We start from the raw sequence: 10986 nt of genomic DNA on the forward strand, positions 1-10986 counted from the left end.
AGACGTTTGGCTGGGAAGTCTAAAAAGACCTTCAGTAACAGGTGCACACAAAAGTAACGGTTTTGCAGAGTTTTGCCTCCTCTGCAGGAGTGCGGGAGCTCATGGGCTGAAGGACGGACCGGGATCCCTGCAGTAGCTGGAGCCCCCTCGGTGAGCGCAGCTTGGCTGAGGTTACCTCAGAGGAACAGCGGGCAAAGGGCTGAAAACATCCAGAAAGAGACAGAAACCATTTACAGTTGAGCCCTGCATCCAGTTCTGGGGTGCCCGGCACAAGAAGGACGTGGATCTGTTGGAGCGAGCCCATAGGAGGCCATGAAAATGGTCAGGGGGCTGGAGCACCTCCCCTGTGAGGACAGGCTGAGAGAGCTGGGGTTGTTCAGCCTGGAGAAGAGAAGGCTCCGGGGAGACCTTATAGCAGCCTGCCAGTACCTAAAGGGGCCTACAAGAAAGCTGGAGAGGGACTTTTTAGAAGGGCACGTAGTGATAGGACAAGGGGTAATGGCTTTAAACTGAAAGAGGGTAGATTTAGGTTAGACATAAGGAAAAAATTCTTCACTGTGAGGGTGGTGAGGCACTGGAACAGGTTGCCCAGAGAGGCTGTGGATGCCCCATCCCTGGCAGTGTTCCAGGCCAGGTTGGATGGGGCCTTGAGCAACCTGGTCTTGTGGAAGGTGTCCCTGCCCGTGGCGGGGGGGTGTGGAACTACATGATCTTTAAGGTCCTTTCCAACCCAAACCACTCTATGAGTCTGTGATTCTACCTTATAAAAGAACACGCAGACGTCAGAGCAAAGTGTAAGAGATTCACCGTGAAAGTCTGTTAATAAAACAGAAGGACATGGATGAGGCTGGTGAGGTTGTAGCCCCATTGGGACAGAGAATTCCTAGTCACCAGGGTTTTGACTCAGCCACCTGTGTGTACAGCTCAGTATGGACTCTGTTAGTCAAATCTTAAACCCCTTATCAAAATTTTCACATAAAATGACAGGCTGTAGATCTTTTTTTTTTTTCCCCTAGAAATCTGCCCTAGCCCAGGAGTTGCAGAGGATCAGTAGAAGATGTCTTTTATGCTTTCCTCTCAAAAAAAAAAAAAGACAACCCACAAAAATCCACCTTTTTAAAAACCAGATAATTGATTAGACCATCTTTGTGAGTGAATTTGCAACACTGAAGACAAAATAAGTCATTCTATTAGATAACACTTTATTAAAGGTTTATTTTTTAATATAGATGCATTTTTCTAAGAGCTTTGCTTATTTTCTTTCTTTTGTTCACGCAGACTGGAATTAAATAAAAATAATTATTTCCATGTGCAGCATTAATTTCTTAGAAAAACAGGAGTGCCAGCTCACTCATACTTTCCTTTCAGCTGTCCTTTTTCTGAGATTCCACCTCTGTGCGATGGGTGAGGTTGGGATCTGACTCCTAGGAGGAGGAATGGAAGAAGAGGGCAGAACAGAACAGACAACAAATCAAGGATTTAAATCAGTGGAAGGCTGGACCCCCTGGTGTAATAGGGAGATGTATCCTAGAAACTGTCCTAGAGAGCAGCTGCATTGGCACAGAACAGCCACTATGTCTCCACCGTATTTCTCCAGTTTCCAGCAGATGAGGTGGCTGCAGTAATTTGTATTGTCTTTCTGCTTTGTGTGTTGAGTACCCTCTTCCAGCCCTATTGGGAATTCAAGAGGCAATCATGTGTGCTGAGGAAACTCCCAACAGCATGGCTGTTTCAAAACTTTGGACAAGCTTGCTGGTAGAAAGCTGAGAACCAGGTGGCAGTGAGGAACTTAGCTTACAAGGTGAAATTTCAGCTTTCTTTTCCAACATGTGCATGATCCAAATCCCTGCTACTCATAAAGTAGTTCAGAAAAGATCTGCCCACATTTTGTCTTGTGTCAACACCAATGCAGAGAAAAGTTTTCACCCACATTTCTTTGCTGAGATATTTTGTTTGGTTTTGAGCTTTTAAGTTACCTTCAGATTGCTAGCAGGCTGCTCGAAACAGCCCCAATAAAAGATGTAGGTACCTAGTCGTCACTTAATTGCGCTGAAGACCTCACCCTTGCCCAGTCCTGTGGTCCTCACTCATGGGGCAGAACTCTTCCTACTTGCAATGAAACAAAGAGAAAGACAGAATCAGAGTAGTAATTTATGTCTCTCTCTTTTTTTAAAAGAATGAATTAACCTGGGATTCAGGTTCATCTTTCACTGATGTGTAGCTTATGTAGCACAAGCCATTGCAGTATAATGCCAGCTGATTAAACAATAACAAAACATAGAAATTGATCATCGTAATTCTGGTTTTGGATAGAAGATACACCCAATGACCTTTCCCTCACCGTTGGTGAATAAAGACAGATATCCTATTGCTATATAAAAAAAAAATTGTTTACGCAGATGAATGTTGAATACATTAATGAAAGAGAAGTTGGCGGCATTTACAGGCCTAAGCATAAGATAATTTTGCAGGCCCTAGTATCTCTGCAGAACTGTCCCTGAGATGTGGTTTTTGCTATCTAGAAACAACTGTCTGTAGAACAACCACTACTTCTCAGCTGAGCAGTATTAGAAATCAAATCAGTCTCATCGCCGGTGGTACTAAATAATATCTGACCTAGTTTGCAACACATAAAACCAAATTTTAACACTTCAGAACAAAATTTATTTGCAGTTAAGCTTAAATGGTCAAGAAAACAGCTTAAATAGTGTTGATCATTACTTTAATAGCATACAATCATTTATTAACCTCACTGAAAGACAGCCAAGTCTCGTAGTTAAAACGAAGGTTGGGACAGCCTACAGCTGAAAGCTTGGAAACACTATATGGCCACAGACAAGTCACTTAGCCTTCTAAGATGTCAACTTCCCAGCTATAAAAAGTGCATAATGTTTGCCACAAGCATCTCGTAAAGCTATTCAGAAAATTTATTCATCATGTAATAATTGCAGATCACCTGATGATACATCTTTTTCTTTTTAAAGCGTCTCTTTCATTTTAAAGTATATCCAGTCTTAGCAGTCCGTTCTTCATGAAACCTCTGGCCTGGTCTGGAGCAAGAATGCAAGCAGCTGAGTTCTGCCTTTGCCCAATAACAAATTAATGTAGCAGACCCACAGCTGGTGTAGATTGTTGTAGCTCTCTTGATTTTAATGAAGCTGTAGCAATGTATACCAGCTGAGGATCTGCTTGTATAGTTCTGGGAGTTAGTGGAGAGTGTAATCCAAAAATACTAAATTCAGTCTTAGCCCAATTATAACAAAACAGGTAAATTCATTCAATGTGTTTTTGTAGAAAACGCTGTGAACACAGGGACTCGATTATTTGCTTTTATGATGCTAAAGAATAAAATATGCACAGTTTGTAGGAAATAATGTTGCAACATTACAGCAACAATGCAAGACCTCCTAGGAGTGGCAAGTGGATTTATTTTAAATCTAAACTGATTTCAGTCATTCACTTATACCTTCTTCCCACATCTTGGTTTTGGATATACCTTTTTCTAACCTGACCGTGATTATTTTCACCATCCTGTCCCACTTTGGCAAGTCTTTGGGATTTACTCACTGCCCTTTGCCTCCTCACCTGGGTGTTCTGCTCAACTGTAGGTAGATGTGTGCTAGGATCTTGATGACCTGCTAATCTAGGTGCTATGAATACAGGCCATTCTTGTAACTGTTCTCCAGCTGGTTTTTCCTTCTGATGCTTCCACACCCAGATATTGCTATGCATTCTTGATGCACACTAATCTTAACATTTCTCTAACAATTCTCTACATACTGAGAATGTGCAGAATGTGCGTGTTTTGGTATACCCATTATCCATGTTTTATTTATCTAGATTAGGTTATATTTAATAGATAAATAAAACAGGAGCATACTGAAACAATCTACATGATTGTTATCTGACTTGGCACTCGAGAGGTTAAACAGATCTGGCTCTAGTGATAGCTATAGTGTTACATGTAAGATTCTTTTTTTAGATTCTTTTTTCAAAGAAAAGAAAGCATAAAAAATAAACAATGAAAAAATTCCTAAACTTTCCTTAAAGAAAAATTGGACAATACTACAGTTTCACTGGCTAGAACTGGGTTTCGAGGTCCTGAAATGCTGAATTGTCCCTTCATTTGTGAAAGAAAACTTTATTTCCCGCTTGCTACAACAACATAAGCTATGTAACTCTTGTACCTACTATTCTAAATGCATATTACTCTACTTTTACTTATAGAAGGCACACTGTTTGGAGTAGGTATTAGCATCTCAGTTTTAATGTTCACAAAAAATGAGCGATTACTCTTTTTGTGGGTGTACGCTATAGTATATTGATACGGAAAACCAGACCTCATTCAAATAAATTTCAATTCTCTTAAATTTTTAGGAATTATAAGATGTTGCCTTAAAATACTGTAAAGATGCTTCTGCAAACTGGCAGTTGGCAATTAAGTTACATGAGTTGCAGGGGCAGTCTGTGAGTTAACTGCAACATGTTATCATTAATGTCGTGTCTGCTTTTGTAAGGTGCTCCCTACTTTAAACATGTGCGATTTATGCAATGTGTTACAGCAATTTCCCTGGTGTTATTTTTATTGAATTCTAGGCTAAATAGGCATATAACACAGTATATAACTTGCTAATGTGTCAATTAATGCCACCTCAGGGCTGAAGTAAATTGCAAAGACTTTTAAAACTGTGAATATGCATTTCATGCTAGTCTTAGGTTTCTCCCTTCTTCTCTTGTCCTATTTTCTGCTTTTTTTTTTTCCTAAGTAGTCCATCTTAAAGCCCTCTGGTGCATAACAATGAATTGCCTTGAGGGGAGATATTGTTTAATGAATCTCAGAAATAAGTATTCTACACGTGCAAGCATCATATTTTATTTGATTAAGCACTATGTGTGGCAAAAGCTCCATAAATTCTCTCTGTATGCTCAAAACAAAAAGCAACTTTTAACGATGTTTTTGAGAAAGGTAAACTTTATTCAGCCATGCTTATAAAAAGCTAGCGTATCATATCAAAAAAGAGAAATTTTAGAAGATTATGATGAAATTTTATAGGCAACACATTTAGTTCTGTGAAATGTAAGAATAATTATATTTCAATATCTTTAAGATACAGTTGTGCCTAACTACAATCACTTCCTTTAAATTTTTGGCTTTGTTAAGCAATATGTTTTTCTTTGTCTAGCAGTATATTTCAAGATAAATTTAATGTCTGGTATAGTACATTTAAAACTGTTACAGAAACCAGTTTATTTAGATGTTCATTTGTTGAGTAAAAAACCCACAAATTGCTGGCTCACAGTCCTTAATCTCTAGAATCCCTTAAGAATCCCTGCTTTGATATTATTGCAGGCTCTATCAATTATATCTGTTTAAATGGACAAATTTAATTACTACAGAAGAGCAATTGATTTTTAAATTACCACTGATTGCACAGTGGTTATCTCAGTGGGAAGACAGGTACATGCAGGCTCTCAAATGGAATCAATGTATTAATTAATCTACAGATTGACATACTCCATGGAATGTTCCCCTTCTCTTCACCTCCTTCCTATAGATTCCTTTGTTTCAATTTGAAAGGAATTTCTGACGATCTAGAAGTGAAAAATTCAAACGCAATATAAAATTGCACATGCTGTGTATAATATGTAAGTTTTTGGGTTTGTGCCATTTGCTAGCCTAGGTGGCCTCTGAGTGATAAAGCATTCCTTACAACACTGAAACATTAAACTGTGCAATATCATGCCAAGGCATATGTATGCATGCAGGAGTGGAGCTGAAAATGACTTTAAGTAAAATGGAAATAAATTCCTTTAACAGAACCAGTAAAATGAACATAAACAAAAACAGAGCTGGAGAAAACAAACACGACCTCAGTACTGTGTCCACTGCTGGGCTCCCCAGTACAAGAGAGAGAGGGACATACTGGAGTGAGTCCAGCAAAGAGCCGCTAAGACGATTAAGGAGCATCTGTTATATGAGGAGAGGCTGAGAGAGCTGGGACTGTTTAGCCTCAGGAAGAGAAGACTTAGCGGTGATCTTATCAACCTGTATAAATACATAATGGGAGGGAGTAAAGAAGTTGGAGCCAGATTCCTCTCGGTGGTGGCCACTGAAAGGACAAGAGGCACAGACTGAAATAAAGGAAATTTCACCTAAACATGAGAAAAAACCCTTTATTGCTTTGAAAATGGTAAAACACTAGAAGAGGTTGCCCAGAGAGGTTGTGCAGTCTCCATCCTTGGAGATATTCAGGACCTGGCTGGACCTATCCCTGAGCCAGCCGCCTGCTCTAGCTGATGGCTTTGGGCAGAGGCTTGGACTAGGTAATCCCCAGAGGTGCCTTCTGGCCTCAGCTCTTCTGTGATTCTATGCTACCAGGTTTAGGGTTTATGTAAGGGACTTGTAATACTTCATTTTTAACACTGCTTTCTAGTCATGAAGTGTGTAGGTTCTTATCTTCAGAAGTAGTTCATTTCTGAGGCCTATGTTGTCAAGGAAGCATAAGCATCTATCTGCCTACTAACGGTGCACTTTCAGAGTAAGACGCTGAATCCAGCTATATTATATTGTAACTTCTTAAGCCTGTGGTTTCACTGAGCATCTTGATCTAAGTCTACAAAGGACTTGAATTTTCCTGCTTCGACAGCAGCTAACTTTTACAATTTTTCAGAGCAGAGCTTTTTATTTGTCATTTATTTTTCTGGAGTGGTTTTGTTAAAGGTTTGAAGAGCACTGGAGTACAAAGGGGAAGAAAAGAATCCACAGTTGGAGCGGATGGAGGCTTGAAAGAGCAAAGGAGCTGGCAATTAAACTGGTTTATATTTCTGTGGGACCACAGCTTGAGTTGAGGAGAAATAAATGAGCTGGGATCACAATAGTGCCACTGATGAACAGACCAGTTTCTCTGCCACTCCCTGGGAAACAAGTGTGAATAATAATATTCAGAGCCAGTTATTCCTGGATGAGGTAGACAATACTCAATGATTACTGAATCACTTATAGCTGATTCTATTTTAGAATTGATTTAGATTTGGTTTTGGCAAGCGGTAAGTGCACTAAAGAACAGTTGGTCGTAAAAACAACATTCTTTTAAGTGATCACATATAGATTACATTTAGGTTAACTGGAGGATTAATAGAAGTTGGTCCTTAGGTTTCTTGATTTCAAAAGAAAGTATGAACTTCAAGAAATTAGGAGAATTAATTAAATCAAAGAGTGGTCAGCAAGGAAGGCTAAACCTCAGTGACGGGAAGTGTAGTGGTGAAATAAGATTGGCCAGAAGTCAAAGGTTATTAGTCTTAAAAAATATATAGCAAAAGGTTCTTCAGCCATGTAAGTTTAAGAGAACAGTAAGTGAGATCCCTGTGCACTGAAAATGAAGGAGCAATGGAGGATAAATTATGCATGGTTCAACATGTATTTGAATATTTTGCCTCAGTTTTCAATACAGATCACAAGATAGGTGAAAGAAAAGTGGGACTGAAAATCTGAAGTAGCAGCAAAACTTGTAAGGCTTGGTGTGGGTCAGTTAGGAAAGCTGTATGTTTATTTTTCTAGAAATATAATGGAAGTAGTATATGAAACACCTGACCACCTGTGACAGCAGGAAATTGGACTTGATGAGCCAAGAAATCCTTTCTATTCTTAAATTCCAGTGCTGCTGTACTGACTTGCCCCAAAACTCCTGTCCATCAACACAATTAGTTTTTTCTGCACCGCAGAGAATCTTGACAAATCAAATTATCTGGATTTATAATATGAATGTTTTCATTTAGATTTGATCTTGTAATTTAGAAAGTATGGACACATCATTGCGTGTAAATGCAGTGGGACGCAGATGGTATAATCATCTATTCAGGGTAACTAATTTTTAAGTGTTTTAAATTTCAAGATCAAGAGTTTAGTAACAATCTAGATTCATTCTTGCAAGCCTTTCCACAAGCAGATGCCTGCGCATGTGTAGAGTCCTCTAAAACTCAGTAGAGGTCTCTGCAGGTGCAAGAATCTTCATCATAAAGCTACTCCGAAAATCAGGAACTAAGAGTCTCACATAGAGTTACAAGTAGCCTAAGTATTTCTGATAACTCAGGTAATATGTTAAAATTTAATAGATGTGCTTAATGTCAGCTAAAGTCATATTGCAGGAAGCATAAGATTATTAACTTGGAGAAGAATATGCTTTTGGCTTCTAAGGATAGATTTTTACTTGCATAAGATCTGTGGGACTGGATATTAAGGTAAAAGGTATTTTCCATCTCACAGTGCTTCACCCTGCTGACTTCCACTTTAAATTACTTTCTTCTTAACATGAATAACAAAAATAGTTAAGAAAATAGAAAATTTTTAAATTTTACACACCCTCCAAGTCCTCCAGTTATCACAATATATCATGGGTACTCATGCCAGCCTACACATTTACTTGCGTGTCCTTGACCACTCCAGAATTGTCATGAAGAGTATAACACCTTTCCACTTAAATGCCAGCCCACAGCTGTCTACTGCCCTTTGCAGTTGAGAGCTAGAAAACGCTGATTTTTCAGGGTCCCATCCCTCCCTTCCATGGATTGTCTACCTTTTACCATATGTTATTGAAGTTGTCAGCTTTCTATTTGTAGTTTAAGTATTCTTGAAGTCCTTTAAGCAAAGGAATATAGCTTGGATGTCTGGTCAATCCCAAGAGCTCCGTGTGATCCTTTTAAGATCTGGAAGTAGTTATATTTCCATTTTTGGCAATCTGAATCTCACCTGTTCACAAACCCTGTCTATCTTTGCTCTAGTGGGGATGTTGGGGCTTTTCTAGGACAAAGTCCAAACTACCTTGTCTGCTTGACATCAGTCATCTGACATCACTGCACAGATTGGCATAAGCAAGCTGCTAGGCTTAGGCATGAAGTTCCAGAACTTGACTTCACATAAAGTACATCCTTGAGTTAGCCAGAAGCAGCAGCTTTCTTACTAGTAGTAAGCTTTCCAGTAGTCAAACAATATGGATAAGTGGTATGTTTGGCTTCAAAACTGACATTTAGACTGCTTCTGCCCAGCAGTGGGATCACTGCCATATAGGTATTCTGAAAACCCTGATGCATTCTTTAGTTTGTGACTTCTTCTGCTTTATCTCTTAGTCAGAAAGCAAATAATATCATGAACAACTTCCTGGCCTCTGTGGTCTAAGTTTGGTAACTTTCCATTCAAACTCTTGTTTCAGGAAGTCAAAAGGTGAAGGTGCTTCACTCTGAAGAGTCTGTCTTTGGTCCGGCAAAAGCATGACACAATTTTGCCATCCTATGATAAATTCCGAGTTTACATGGGACATTTGTTATAAAACCACCCTCTTCTCTATAGTAACAAGTTAATAACTTCAAAAGGATAATAAGACTTCATAACCTGTAGAAGTTCAGCCAATGAACAGATGAAGTAGGCAATCCCGGCACCGACAAGTCATCTGGCAGAAACCAATACAATATATAGAAAGATTAGAAACCAAAACACCAGTCCAAGGAGAAGATTTCCTTTCTGATACTGAATGCTGACAACGGGATTGGAAGGAAAATGGTTGCATGTATCCCATTACTTGCCTTAGTACGTTTTGGGAACCCAATGACCACAAACCAACAGAACCTCTTACATTTTACCACGGTTTATGAGTTAGAGAAAAAGTACTCACTCAGTAGTCGCAAACATCTTAATTTCAAGATGAATGAATGGTTAACTGAGAACACATTGCCATAGTTACCTGCTAATCAGCAATAATCAGAGTTGGGCAGTTCATAATAGTTTTACTGCTCTTCACCACGGTCTTGCACCATCCAGTGTTTTTGTCTGAGCGGACCATAAGATTCCTCTCAGCCCCGCTTAATGTTTGCCGAGCCATGTCTTCATTCATATATTCAGAATCTTTGTTTTAATGTCACAGCACAACTTCAAATATTTTTTCAGGAGCCTATCTGTATTAATCACTGTAGAGAATAACAGGTCTTCAGTGTTTTCTCCATGCCACTTACCAGTGTCTTGAAATGGCACTGTTTAGGGAAAAAAAAAAAAAAAGAATAATGATAGAATGACGCAAGAGAAGTTAGAGGAACACTTTAGTTTCACTCCTGGTCTGAAATTGTATGGTTTTCTGATAGGGATCCAGTAGCGCATGATGTGATAAATCCTGCAATACACGCAGTACACAGCAGAGCAGTATAATGTATGACCATGGTGTTCAGCACCTTTTTTTTTAAAACACAGTAGTGCAGTTTAAACACAACAATGCAAAGGAAAGATGTTTAGATATGTATGTATGGGCACAGCAGGGTGGAAGCTTGTGTTGCCAATCAACTAACCATCAGAAAAAAATTGGCACATTTCAAATGTGGATGTAACCGTAGAAGAGCCTGAAACTAAAAACTTAGGATACAATTTTGATGCATGCAAGTGAAGCAGAGGACACATTTCTTAACTATCTCACAGAATGAATTGTTGTTCTCTTCAGTTTGGGTGTTGCAGCTTCTGGTTACGTTCACTTCTAGAACTGAGAGAGGAGAGGGATGTGCAAAGAAAATGTTTACTGCAATACAACTTGCGTGACTACTTCAGCATCATAGTCAGCAGCATTTATAAAAAAATACAACACTGAAAACTGTGTAATGTATTTTATTTTTAAAACTTACCAAACACATATGACAAACAACGTCAGTTAATCCTGATTTATTTTGCTTGCATGTTGTTGTCATCTACTTCCCTGTCGTACAGCCAGCTTGTGACAATATACTTGACGGATGAGATACAATTGTTTTTAAATTTGATTATACCCTTTGCACTTGAAGTGCTAAGGTTGTGTTAGCACTTCCATTATAAGCTCCTGTTTGTCAGGGTTTATGTCACAACCATAAAAATGTACTTCTGACCTAGTCTGGCTACCTAGAGATTGCTGTCTAAGGAATAATTAAATTTTGCGTAATTAAAAATATGGTTTTATGTGCATTTCCATACATTGGAAC

The sequence above is a fragment of the Haliaeetus albicilla genome, chromosome 5 (genome assembly GCF_947461875.1).
Source record: "Haliaeetus albicilla chromosome 5, bHalAlb1.1, whole genome shotgun sequence".
NCBI classification, from domain to species: Eukaryota; Metazoa; Chordata; class Aves; order Accipitriformes; family Accipitridae; genus Haliaeetus; species Haliaeetus albicilla.